The sequence below is a fragment of the Haliotis rubra genome, unplaced genomic scaffold (genome assembly GCF_003918875.1).
Source record: "Haliotis rubra isolate DU_JTF1 unplaced genomic scaffold, ASM391887v1 Scf1217, whole genome shotgun sequence".
NCBI lineage: Eukaryota > Metazoa > Mollusca > Gastropoda > Lepetellida > Haliotidae > Haliotis > Haliotis rubra.
The window spans coordinates 32,637-48,057 of NW_025765134.1; positions in this window are offsets into that span (position 1 = coordinate 32,637).

Below are 15,421 nucleotides of genomic sequence, written 5' to 3' on the forward strand. Positions count from 1 at the left end.
CACTGTGATTACCAAGACTCTGGTGAGTTAATATTTTATATATGTGACCGATAACTTTAGATTTGTGACTCAATTGCATTGTATTAGAAATCTGTATTGTGATTCATTGTAGCTTGCCCATTGTTTGTTCAATATATTATTGAATATTTTAGACTTGTCTGTGTTATATTTTGCTGGTTCAAAGGGAATTCTTAAACCTTTTGTCACGGCAATTATTTAATCGTAACAAAATATCTAGTGTATCGGGTATATCTAGTGTATTGGGTATTTCTAGTTTATTGGGTATGTCTAGTGTATTGGGAATGTCTAGTGTATTGGTTATGTCTAGTGTATTGGGTATGTCTAGTGTATTGGGTATGTCTAGTGTATTGGGTATATCGAGTGTATTGGGTGTATCTAGTCTATTGGGTATGTCTAGTGTATTGGGTATATCTAGTATATTGGCTGTATCTAGTGTATTGTGTATGTCTAGTGTATTGGGTATGTCTAGTGTATTGGGTATATCTAGTGTATTAGGTATGTCTAGTGTATTGGGTATATCTAGTGTATTGGATATATCTAGTGTATTAGGTATATCTAGTGTATTGGGTATATCTAGTGTATTAGGTATGTCTAGTGTATTGGATATATCTAGTGTATTAGGTATATCTAGTGTATTAAGTATGTCTAGTGTATTAGGTCCGTCTAGTGTATTAGGTATATCTAGTGTATTGGGTATATCTAGTGTATTAGGTATGTCTAGTGTATTAGGTATGTCTAGTGTATTAGGTATATCTAGTGTATTAGGTATATCTAGTGTATTGGGTATGTCTAGTGTATTAGGTATGTCTAGTGTATTAGGTATATCTAGTGTATTAGGTATGTCTAGTGTATTAGGTATATCTAGTGTATTATGTCTAGTGTATTAGGTATATATCTAGTGTAGTGTATTAGGTATGTCTAGTGTATTAGGTATGTCTAGTGTATTGTATATCTAGTGTAGGTATATCTAGTGTATAGGTATATCTAGTGTATTAGGATGTGTACTGTATTGGTGTCTAGTGTATGGGTATATCTAGTGTATTAGGTATGTCTAGTGTATTGGGTATATCTAGTGTATTGGGTATGTCGAGTGTATTGGGTATATCTAGTGTATTGGATATGTCTAGTGTATTATGTATATCTAGTGTATTGGGTATATCTAGTGTATTGGGTATATCTAGAGTATTGGATATATCGAGTCTATTAGGTATATCTAGTGTATTGGGCATGTCTAGTGTATTGGGTATGTCTAGTGTATTGGGTATGTCTAGTTTATTCAGAATATCTAGTATATTGGGTATATCTAGTGTATTGGGTATATCTAGTGTATTGGGCATGTCTAGTGTATTGGGTATATCGAGTCTATTAGGTATATCTAGTGTGTTGGGCATGTCTAGTGTATTGGGTATATCGAGTCTATTAGGTATATCTAGTGTATTGGGCATGTCTAGTGTATTCGGCATGTCTAGTGTATTGGGTATATCTAGTGTAGTATATCTAATGTATTGGGCATATCTAGTGTATTGGGTATATCTAGTGTATTGGGTATGTCTAGTGTATTGGGTATATCTAGTGTATTGGGTATATCTAGTGTATTGGGCATGTCTAGTGTATTTGGTATGTCTAGTGCATGGGTATATCTAGTGTATTGGGTATATCTAGTGTATTAGGTATATCTAGTGTATTCGGTATGTCTGGTGCCTGGCCGTAAGGTGATAGAGGAGATAGAAAATGCACACGGAAGGTTCTTTCTTGATTTCTTCATTAATTGCAGTTTTTGTATAGTAAGTGGCCTAATTGGTTGCCAAGATTACACTTATGTGAAGAATGGCTGTTCAGTGGTGGATTATTTTGTTTACATCACATGAAAATATATCACTGCTTACAGTAAATCAGTTATGGAATGACCAAGGTCTTGACTAATAAATAACTACGCACATACATATTGTTCAAGTGCAGTCTATATGCCAAAGTTTATCTAAGCTCGATATCAAACAGGCGCCATCGAAGTGTATTAGCAAAACTAAGGTGTGGTACTCTCCATCTGGAAATGGAACTAGGAAGAATCAGCCGTTCCCCTATCCGTCTCAAGGATCGAATTTGCAAATGTTGTGACCTTGGCGTGATTGAAGCTGACTTTGACTTCCTAATGGAATGTAGTGTTTATGATGACATCCGTCTTGATATGATTAATCAGATTTACAATAATTCATTGTCACTACTGTCAATAATAATTAATTAATAGCCGCAGGTATGTTTTACGTGTATGAAACGCACCTCAAACACGTTACTTAATCTTAATAATCAACTCAACTCGATCATGGTATTTTGCGTTGTATATGTTTTATTCATGTAATTCGCACGCACAGACGCACGCATGCATGCACGCACACACACACCTCTAAATCGGCCGGATATTTTCAAATATTCTGTAAAGTGCAAAGGTTATTTTTGCATTTTGAGGCCCATAGTTCTTAGATACAAACATCATGCAGTGCGTAAGATATATTGATATACAATGCAAGACTACTGTACATGGTAAAGGACAAGGTATATCGATATACAATGCAAGACTACTGAACATGGTAAAGGACAAGATATATTGATATACAATGCAAGACTACTGAACATGGTAAAGGACAAGATATATCGATATACAATGCAAGACTACTGAACATGGTCAAGGACAAGATATACTCATATACAATGCAAGACTACTGAACATGGTAAAAGACAAGGTATACTGATATGCAATGCAAGACTACTGAACATGGTAAAGGACAACATATACTGATATACAATGCAAGACTACTGAACATGGTAAAGGACAAGATATACTGATATGCAATGCAAGACTACTGAACATGGTAAAGGACAAGATATATCGATATACAATGCAAGACTACTGAACATGGTAAAGGACAAGATATATCGATATACAATGCAAGACTACTGAACATGGTAAAGGACAAGATATATCGATATACAATGCAAGACTACTGAACATGGTAAAGGACAAGGTATATCGATATACAATGCAAGACTACTGAACATGGTAAAGGACAAGGTATGACGATATACAATGCAAGACTACTGAACATGGTAAAGGACAAGATATATCGATATACAATGCAAGACTACTGAACATGGTAAAGGGCAAGATATACTGATATACAATGCAAGACTACTGAACATGGTAAAGGACAAGATATACTGATATACAATGCAAGACTACTGAACATGGTAAAGGACAAGATATACTGATATGCAATGCAAGACTACTGAACATGGTAAAGGACAAGATATATCGATATACAATGCAAGACTACTGAACATGGTAAAGGACAAGATATATTGATATACAATGCAAGACTACTGAACATGGTAAAGGACAAGATATATTGATATACAATGCAAGACTACTGAACATGGTAAAGGACAAGATATACTGATATGCAATGCAAGACTACTGAACATGGTAAAGGACAAGGTATATCGATATACAATGCAAGACTACTGAACATGGTAAAGGACAAGATATACTGATATGCAATGCAAGACTACTGAACATGGTAAAGGACAAGATATATCGATATACAATGCAAGACTACTGAACATGGTAAAGGACAAGATATATCGATATACAATGCAAGACTACTGAACATGGTAAAGGACAAGATATATCGATATACAATGCAAGACTACTGAACATGGTAAAGGACAAGATATATTGATATACAATGCAAGACAACTGAACATGGTAAAGGACAAGATATGATAAGGGTGGTTTTGGGCCCACAAACTGAATTGGATGAACACATGTTATTTGTTTAGAGACAACATAGCTTTGCATAAAAAAAGTATTTTTTAAATGATCTGAGGCCGTAATTTCAATGCAGAGGGGCCCCAAATGGGTTTTATCAGTTCCCATGAAAAATAACAAGAAGTCTGAAATATCAGTGTGCCATAGTGACTTCAAAATCACAGGGGCCCATTTTAGGTCTAATTACATTTTGGGCACAGCTTGATTTTAACAAGTAAGTGTTAAAAGTCAGTATTCACAATCAGTTTTAGCAAATATACAGTAAACATCTCATTCACAATATGTTATGACAATAACCAATCATGTAGCACTAAAAATCACAGGTCTTGACCTCAAAGGGGGCCATTTCAGATGACATTAGATTCTTGGCTCAGCTTGAATTTAACACCATTAGTGTTAAAAGTCAGTATTCAAAAATCTTCAAAAAGTAATTATTCACAACTCATTCACTGCAGAGATATAAAACATCCACTTTCACTCTTCATCCACATGGTCTTCAATCTCAGTTTCTGAATCACTGTCAAGAACTGCAGCATTCAACAGTGCATCACTGGCATCTTGTCTTGGTGTCTGCCATACCCAGATCTTCTCCACTGAAAAATAGATGACTTTATATCAATATGAAATTCTATTTTAAAAACCTTGATAATCTTTTCAAGGGTAACATTACTTATTTTCAAACCACTAATTAACAGCTGTGGGCAATTTGTAAATATTTACTCAAAGAAATGACCATACTAACATTTTGAAACAATGCTTACCTTCTCCATGTTCTTTATTGTGTGGGAACAAAGGCAACGAGACAGTGGAACAGTCAGTGTCTTTAGGCTTAAACAAGATTTACATGATATTAATTCAAGTTTGTTTGAACAGTGTAACATAGATTACCAAACTTAATAATTATTTTTATAAAATTTGGATTTCATGTGTACAAGTTAAGTTAAACATTGTAAATTGGCAGACCATACTTTTGAAAAAAAAGAAAAAGAAATGGGAGACACCGCCCAAATTTTCTCGCTAGGTGGCGCGAGTGAACTAGAGGTTACAGCGGGGAAACCGGAAGTCAGCTTTGAAAGTGGCTCATATCGGTGATTAGGTCCACAGTGGTGTGAAAATATTCATATTACCATAATCAGTTTGACTACAGGAGATCTCATGATATTTATGCAATGAAACATATGAATGAATTATATGCTGTCATAATGTGTTATATTCTTTACACTTTGACATTCCATGATTTCCTATAATTATGACAAGAACAAAAATTAAGTTAATTTAATCTGTAGAACATGACGCTGAATGTCACATATAAGTAATACATGTATTATAAATATCTGGTATGTATTATCTTCCTGTAGGCTAAATTATCGGAACTTATTTTCAACCAAACCGATTGTTCCTAAAATTTATATGAGAAAACGAAATGCATGACACTATATGTTCATAATTTCTATATAGGTTTGATCATTTAATTTAATTTAATGCAGAGTTGCAGGAGTTATGGCGATGTACTATATAACTCGACTGTTTCATTCGTTAAAGGAATAACTCGCAGTTCGACGAAAGTTTCCACACAAGGAAAAGCATATCAAATTTATCAAATATTTTTTTCTACTGAATATAGCTTATTTATGTTGTGGAAGACAGCATCTACCGGTATGAACATGGACTTTTTATCTCCTCATCCAGTGAAATTCGGAAATGGCGTCATAGCCATTTCGGAAAAAATAAAATTGCTGGTAAGCGAAAATATAAAGTAAAGTCGGGAGCCATCGAGAGTGCTTTGGTTATTGGTACCTAATATATTACAGGAGGTCATGGCTTCATAGACTACAACAACTGAAATATATCGATTCTTGATTTAGTCACGGACAGTAGTTAGTACACAACACCGTGACAGAAACAGTGCGGTTTTGACAGGTTGGAAAAAGGGCTGGTGGCGAGCACAAACTGCAGTGACTATAGAAGATTATGAATGAAAGTCTTCTTGATAAATATAAAGATAGGTTACATACCTCTCAATCAGTGCAAGTTTCCTTCCTGCTGTCGAAGCTTTTCTTTGGTGAAGCTCATATTTCAGCTTTGGTACGGACCAGAGATGGTACTGGCTTGCCATGTTTACATAAACTTGGTGGCGGCTCTAGTTGAAATTCGCGGGAAATAATTTGCAAAATTTGTAAAATCGGGCAAAACTTAGAAAAAATACGAATAGCTGCTGAAAACAATAGATCAGACTATAGATGGCAATTAGGTCGCTGAGCCAGGTATGACGACGGACCGTTGACTCACCTGGCATGAAATGCACGTGCTCCCTACAGACACAAGGGGTCATCTCAAAGATATTTTGTGCTTTTTCATGTGTGTTGACTATGTCTCATCTACTGATTAACATCTTATGTGTCTTTCTTTCATAAAGTTTATGTTGAGATATGTCAGAGAGTATGATACCCGAAAACCATAGAAACGCATCGTAGTATATAGGTGGCATGACCACCCGAAGATCGACAGGACTGGATATTATTTGTAAATTGTTATGACGTGCCGTGTACCTCCCCAGTATAATTGCCCTAAAGGATTATCTTATCTTAGCTGATATCTCTATCCCCAAGCCTGGCCCCAGGTTTTGCTTTTGAGGCGACCCCTCCTATCTGTTTCTTTTTATAGTGACAGTGAGACTGCATGGTAGCTACATCCTTCATAGTTTCGGCATAAAAGTTATTATTTTTACGTCAGTTATCGTTTATAATGAATCTACGTTTAATTTCAAATTGGGCATTTAAAAAGTGTCCTTTGTAATACAATATCGTCGCACACTAATTTGCATCAAGCCAGGGTCTGTTCCAAATAAGTCTTTTTGGACTTTGAAAAAACCCACATTGCTCATTTCTGCACTAACTTCCCCTCAGTAAAGTCCTTTTTCTCCGTTTCCTATCTCTCTACCACTGAGACTGTAGTTAGGCCCGAACTTAGTTACCAGATATTTCACACTTTCACATATCAACTACATAAATTGTAGAGATAAAAGAGAAAATACAGTTTTTTTCTATTTCGACAGTTCTATAGTACACCCACGCTCCTGGCGGATTAGTACGGTGGTACGCGCCCCATTACCAGGATTTGAACCTGCATGTCTGATAATAGATAAAATTGACAGTCCATCACTGTAACCACTAGGCTACATATTCTACTATTACCACTTGTCACTTTAAGCTTATATATTACACTTTGCAACAATGTGTCACTTGGCATCTGCTTGCGTCCATCATCTGCTAGACCTAGATACAATGTTCTTATTCTAACCATAAACCTTTCATACAGTTAAGTATAGTCATTTTGGTTAAACGTAATCTAATATATCATAGAAAACATCAAGATACATTATTTTTGTTAAAATGTGTGTTTATACACAGTTACATCCTGTTGAATGACAGTGTTATTTGACAGTGACAGGTGACTCAGAGGTGTTTGATATACAGATGATAGAACAAATATGATAAAATTCTAGAATAATTACAAAGATTCTCAACTTTAGAATGCTGCCTGATCATATTTTGAAAAATCTTTTGATGTCTTCTTACTTTTCCAGCAGAGATCAACAGGGTCTCAAAAAAACTACCCTTGTTTACCTCAAAGTAATCAGCCTTGATAGTCCCTTACGATATTGAAAATGTTTAATAGACATGTTTGATAAGTTCATTTTAGTGCTCTAAAACATTCAAAATAAATAATGAATCATGGTATAGTTGTGTAAATGTGATGGATAGTTTTTAAAGATATTGCTTTAGGCCAATGTTTATTTGTTTAGATGTTGTATGGGGCAATTTCATATAACAGAAAAAATGTATTTTTCCTTATCCTGACTCATGCTTATTGCTTGTCTTCTTCTTCTTGCGAACATAGTGGAACACGTGTATCTCCCAATTGAAGTTCCCTTCAATTAAAAAATCACTAATTAGTACTCACCACGAGTTACCTCCCTTTCACAAGCGCGGGAACTAGGGTGCCACCTGAACCCATGTGCCTCACTCTCTCCTTCTTCGCCCAGTGAGCTGGGCGTGAGAGCGCGCCTGTGTCTCCCAACACACTATATCCTTTATTTATATTTAGTTTAGTACCTCTTATATTCAGTTATAGAGGTGTAACTAGTATCCTTATTCAACTTGCATTGATTATTAGTCGTGTTTCTGCTGTTTTATTCACGGTTCGCCGTGTTTGTTCAGCAGTTTACGTTAATGAGAATCTGCTTAGGTTGTAAACTACGTTATTCCGCTACCGATCCACACTTAAAATGCCCTAGTTGCATTACTCCATGTTCTATTGTTTCTCGTTCCGTTTTGAGACGGAAGGCAGATAAATCTCGCAAACAATCTTCAGTCATGGCTAATAGATCGGAAGCTAATATACCCTGTCAACTGTTGACTGACAACCCGCCACCAGCTGGTGGCCTGCCGGAGTTTCCCTCGGGGGATAAGCGTGGGACGCAGTCCGCTATGTCCAAGAAGCGACCTGCATCTCAAGACATTCCGTCTTCACAGTCTAAGACTAGGAAAGCGTCCACATCATCTCAACGTACGCTTTTCGAACCCCCAGGTCCACAGCTTCGTCAAAAGGGAAATCTACGAAAGCTACAAATAATTTTGCCTCCGATAATCTACCTGTCTCAGAATTATGTTTATATGATGATGATATTCCGATTATCATTCCAGATGCACGTCATAAGAAACGTCCAGTATCTGCTACTGTCACTACAGCGCAGATCAACACGCAACCAGAGATGCCTACGCTGACGCCTGAGTTTATGATTGAGGGTCCCGTCACTTTCACAGAGAGGCCACCCTCAACGCCAGCACGGACCATCCCAGACGACCTAGTTAACCAAATCATGAGACTGATGGAGGACCGTTACGGTCATAATAAGTCATACAGGGCCCCAGAGCCCGCCTTGGCTTCGCGTAGGGCCCCAGAGCCCACAAACGCACATCCGCGAAGGGCAACTCAGCCCGTAGCGATCACTTCGCAAAGGAAGTCCCAGGCCGCCCCGCGAAGGAGCTAGAGCCTCTCCAGTTGCGTAGGGACATCGCGGAGAAGGAGCGCGCCGAGCCCACACCCTGTAGAACACAGAGGTCGTTTTGAAGCAAGCTCATATGTCGATTCGGACACTGACTCTACCTCGAGTCTATATCTACCTCGCCCAGAAGATTTAGAAGAGCTTCGCGAAGTCCCCAGCGTTACGAGGATGTCTCCTCCAAGGTCTCCTTACACTAGCCACTTTCGTCAGTCCGTTTCACCACAGTCCTCTCATAGATCTTCCTACAGATCTAGGACTCCGACATGTGACCCTTCATCAGAAGGAGAAGGTATCATTTTCTCAGATGCTGAGATTAGATACTGGATGGTGAATGAGTTACAACTTGCTTCCCCATCGAAGAATGAGAATTCAACTCAGACTTACCTGATGAAGGATGATGATGTAGACAATATCACCTTACCTCCTATTGACCCGATTGCAGCGGTACCAGCTAATCTTGATACAGCCTGTTCCAAATCTTCGAAAGTCCAATCTACACATTTCCCGGTCTTCAATGCCAAGAAATTTGCTGGACACAATATGGACCCCTTTTTCAAGGCCCAGGATATTGATGACAACTTTAAATTAATCAGCGATGCCAAGTCCAGAAGTAACAGAGTAGACGATCGCAAATTCACTCAATTAGATACCATCTCCAGGAGAATGTTCTTTGGATTGAATAGATCTAGAACGATTAATGAAACTCTCATCACCAAGTTCAAGAATTCTACAGAGGAGGAAGATAGAATGATCTACTCAGCTCTACTCATGCAGAAAAGAGACCACCAATTTCTTACAGAGCACCTGTCAGCGCTTACTGAAACTACTACCATGGCTCGTCGGCAAGGCTTACTAGCCTCCTGCTCTTGGGATAAGCAATTTACAGAATCTCTATACACAGCTCCATGGTCATCGCCCTTACTGTTTGGTGGCAACATAGACAAGGTCTCCAAAGAAGTATCTAAAGACTCGAGAGAGGTACTTATGATCAGATCCATGGATACCTTAGCGAACGTCATTAAACAGTCAACACAGAGATACTCGGGCAAGTCTAAGTTTTCGGGGCTACAGAAAGCACGGGACAAGAAATTAGCTGCAGCTAAAGATCCCAAGGATTCTTTTCGTCGCCCATACAACAAATTTAGGGGAGGATCAGCTAGAGGCAGATCATCCAGAGGTGCCCGTGGATTTAGACGATGGAACTCAGGTTCGGAACGACTGGAGTCTTCCACCCCCAGACGTTCCAGTACAACCGTCTCAAGTGGGTGGACGCCTTCAGCTACACTGGGAAAACTGGGGAATACTACAAGATCCATATGTATCCAACATCCTACAGCACGGATATCTAATACAACTCAAGGCCAAGCCTCCGTTAACAGTCAACCCCACAGGGTTCAACGTTCAACCGGCACAACTACCTATGTTAAGAGAAACAGTACTTACTCTGCTAAACAAACAGGCCTTAGAAGTTCTGGATCAACGAAACATCGTACCAGGTTTCTACTCCCCAGTTTTCCTAGTGCCGAAGAAAAATTCCAAGGAGAAGTTTCGTCTCATATACAACATGAGCATCTTCAACAGAGAATATCTATGCAAACCACCAACGTTCGCATGATACACTTACCGCAACTTCGGCATTTAATTCGTCCCAAAGATTACATGGCCAGCATAGATTTGCAAGATGCATATCTACACATTCCGATTCATCCCAACTCAAGGAAATATCTAAGATTTATCCTAGACGGGAAACATTACCAATGGAAGGTTCTTCCCTTCGGAATCACATCGGCCCCTTGGGTATTCACAAGAGTGACCAAGCCTATTGTCTCATACCTACATCGTCAAGGTCTTCGCAGCGCTGCTTTTTACCTAGACGACGGTATACAAGTGGATCCAGATCCACAGCGTCTCAGACTACAGCTGAACTTAATAATCAAGCTACTAACACAATTAGGATGGTTAGTAAATCTACTCAAGTCGGACCTAGAACCAATGCAGGATCTGCAATTTCTAGGAATACGATTTCTAACAGCTCAGAATCGTATTGTAGTCCCGGAGGACAGATGGATCAAGATCCAACAACTTATTCCTCAAGCCCTACTCTCTCCGTTACCACTACGACAGTGGCAGAGCCTATTGGGACTACTCACATCAGCTCAAGACTTGACAGTCAGAGGCAGGCTTCAATTACGTCCGTTACAAGTCCTCATCAATGCTCATCTCGAGGACCCTCTACCATTCAGTCTACCAGATTATGTCAAACCACATCTACTCTGGTGGACCAAGAGATTGAATGTTTGCGCAGGCGTCTCCTTAGTAGAGCCGGAATTGAAAACACATCTCTACGTAGACGCGTCACTACAAGGTTGGGGAGCCCACCTTGCTGGCAGGACAGCGTCAGGCCTATGGAGCAATCAAGAGAGCAAATGTCACATAAATCTGCTAGAGATGCAAGCAGTCATAAACGCCATAAGTCACTGGAGCAACATACTACAGAACGCTCAGTTGATGGTTCACACAGACAATTCAACAGTGGCGTTTTATGTGAACAAACAAGGTTCAACAAGGTCACAGAACCTACTGACTCGATGTTTCAGACTGTTCGATTTAATCGACAATCTAAACATACACGTCAGAGCTTGCCACATTCAAGGAGCAAAGAATGTATTAGCAGACACTCTCTCTCAGCCACACCAACCGTCGCCGACAGAATGGATGCTCCACACAGAGATATTCAATCAAATAATCATGGAAATAGGATCTCCACTGATAGACCTATTCGCCACTCGATTCAACAAGCAACTGACAACATTCGTGTCGCCAGTGCCAGACCCACTAGCATGGGCAACGGATGCACTAAGCATATCGTGGGAGAGACTCAACGCGTACGCTTTCCTGCCTCAAGCGTTGATCCCACAAGTCTTACAGAAAATCAGTCAAACGCAGAGCCTCCATCTGATTTTGGTCGCGCCCTACTGGCAAGCGAGAACTTGGTTTCCAGATCTCATTCAAGTAATGGGAAAACCAATTCTTCAGCTCCCACAACGCGCCAATCTATTGATACATCCGCACACCAAACAAGTGCACGAAACACCAGAAGCATTCCAACTTCACGTATGGATTGTATCAAGGCATGTCTGAATAAGAGAGGTTATTCTGCCAGAGCGGCAAAAGCGGTCACGCTTGCACTACGTAACTCAACTCGTAACTTATACGATGACAAATGGCACAGTTTTGTCAATTACGCTGCTAAGAAAGGATTTACAGCCAGATATGCTACACATCCTCGAGTGGCAGATTGCTTATGTTATCTACGGCAAACTAAGAATCTAAAAGGCTCAACCTTGTCCACTTATCTTGCAGCTATAAGTTCTGTCATAACTATGCGAACAGGCGTCAAGTTAACAAAAACACCAGAGTTACTCGCTTTGTTACGAGCGTTCCGATTGGAGGATCAGAAACGGAAGTTTCACGCTCCAGCCTGGGATCTAAATATAGTGCTCCAACACCTCACTAGTGAGGCTTATGAACCATTGCTATCTACATCGTTTGAATCACTGACCCACAAAACCTTATTCCTGTTAGCACTAGCTACGGCCGCCAGGATGTCAGAGATTCACGCATTGGATTACTAGAGAACATGCTTTGATGATATTCATAACATCACTCATCTGGGACTTCGCTGGGATTTTATAGCGAAAAAACCAACTGCCAGGTCAACCAGACAGATTATTCCACGTCCCAGCTCTCTCATCCATACTTGGACCGCATGATACGATGGATCTATCACTATGCCCAGTGAGAGCACTGAAAATATATCTCCAACGATCCAAACAGAGCAGAGGGAAATTCAAGAGATTATTTATCCCTATATCTACAGCTACGCAGACGGAAGTCTCACGTACTACTATCTCTATCTGGATCAGAACTGTCATACTACATGCCTACAAGGCTGCAGGACTCGACCCTCCAAGAGCTTCTAATCCTCACGAAATTAGAGCGCTAGCCTCAACTCTTGCTCTACATGGGAATTGCTCGTTGAATACCATAATGGAGGGATGTTTCTGGAGATCCGATATGGTGTTTGCCAACCACTATCTGAGAGATATCACCACCGAGGATGTCTCAGGTATCCATCATTTCGGTCCCATGGTCCTCGCTCAACAGTTGACAGTTCCACGGAGAAGATAAGTCTATCTTACAGATTTTATACTTATCTGATAACAGTACTAATAGCTACATGCTATCTATATATTTTGCTTAAGTTTAATTTATTATCTTAAGCTCAGTACTATGGGTTTTTATATCATACTATATATAAGCTTACAACTCCTAGGAGTTTTGCTATTATATATATGTTCAGCTTAAGTTTCATCAATCCTTACGCTCAGTCATATGGTCATATGCATAAATGTATTAGCTAAAAACTCTAAGGAGTTGGTTACTATTATACAGCTTAAAGTATAATTATATCTTAAGCACAGTACTATACTATTATAGCTTAAATATATGCATATCTTAAGCTTAATACTTTGGTTCATTTATAAAAGTACCCACTATAAACTCACAGAAGTTTATACTATCACATTAATAGCTTCAGCTTACATTAATGTTGCATATACTTTTATCATATTCACTAAATTGTAATAACCTTTATATGGCAGCTGATAAGTTAAGCAGCAGGAATTCATCAGTTCAGTGCCTTTATGAAGTTCCCATAGGGTTATTACAATCATCACAGTTCAAATCACTAATTATTAAAATCCAAAGTATATATATTCCCACCTCCTTTTCCGTCAGATTCTACAAGCAATAAGCATGAGTCAGGATAAGGAAAAATATGAAATTTTTAGAGTAAAATAAATATTTTATACTTATCCTGACTCATGAGGTAAGCCCTCCCGTCCTCCCCACTTAACACTTTGGATTTCTTAGGAAAAATAAAGTGTCGGGCTCGAAACAAAAGGAGAGAGTGAGGCACATGGGTTCAGGTGGCGCCCTCGTTCCCACGCTTGTGAAAGGGAGGTAACTCGTGGTGAGTACTAATTAGTGATTTTTTAATTGAAGGGAACTTCAATTGGGAGATACACGTGTTCCACTATGTTCGCAAGAAGAAGAAGACAAGCAATAAGCATGAGTCAGGATAAGTATAAAATATTAATTTTACTCTAAAAATTTCATACTGTTTTAAACATTTTGATATGAGCAAAAGCGTGACCCACCACAATTGTTTAGGTGTGCATTCTAATTTACTCTCTTCATGTGTGGTGAACAAATTGGGATGGGTCATGCTTTTGCTCACACTTTTTTTTCACTCTGAAAATAAGAAAATGTAGGTTTTTAGAAGATATTGTAAAATAGATTAACTTTGAGGTCTTCAAAGAGGAAAAAAACAGCACAAAAACATTAAAAAAAGCAATTGGAGGTAATTTCAACAATTTATTTAGCCTTCTTTATGCTAAATTATCATGTTGTAGAACTCTGAATATCATGAAGTTTTGTGGGCCAATAAGGGACTTTATCATACCTTGTCCTTTCTTTTGAGGAACAGTGATATCTTCCTTTAAGAACAGAATTTGTTGTTGGCATTAATGAGACAAATGTATCATGGGATGGATGTTAAAATAATATGGTGATATAACAGTTCTCTACTTGTCTTATAATGAGGACATAACAGAAGGAAATGAAATTCATCTTCAACAGATCATAAATCACACTTCGAGCATAACAGTTGGTTATGATCTTTCAAAGTTTAAAATGTAGTAACTGAACATTTAATTTATGCGATGCACAACACAATTTACAGTACACTCTTAAGAGATCCTTTGACTGAAAACGCTCCAATACATACTTCTCTTTGACTGGAACAGCTCCAATACATACTTGTCTTTGACTGGAACAGCTCCAATACATACTTCTCTTTGACTGAAACAGCTCCAATACATACTTCTCTTTGACTGAAACAGCTCCAATACATACTTCTCTTTGACTGAAACAGCTCCAATACATACTTCTCTTTGACTGAAACAGCTCCAATACATACTTCTCTTTGACTGAAACAGCTCCAATACATACTTCTCTTTGACTGAAACAGCTCCAATACATACTTCTCTTTGACTGAAACAGCTCCAATACATACTTCTCTTTGACTGAAACAGCTCCAATACATACTTCTCTTTGACTGAAACAGCTCCAATACATACTTCTCTTTGACTGGAACAGCTCCAATACATACCTCTCTTTGACTGAAACAGCTCCAATACATACCTCTCTTTGACTGAAACAGCTCCAATACATACTTCTCTTTGACTGAAACAGCTCCAATACATACTTCTCTTTGACTGAAACAGCTCCAATACATACTTCTCTTTGACTGAAACAGCTCCAATACATACTTCTCTTTGACTGAAACAGCTCCAATACATACTTCTCTTTGACTGAAACAGCTCCAATACATACTTCTCTTTGACTGAAACAGCTCAATACATACTTCTCTTTGACTGAAACAG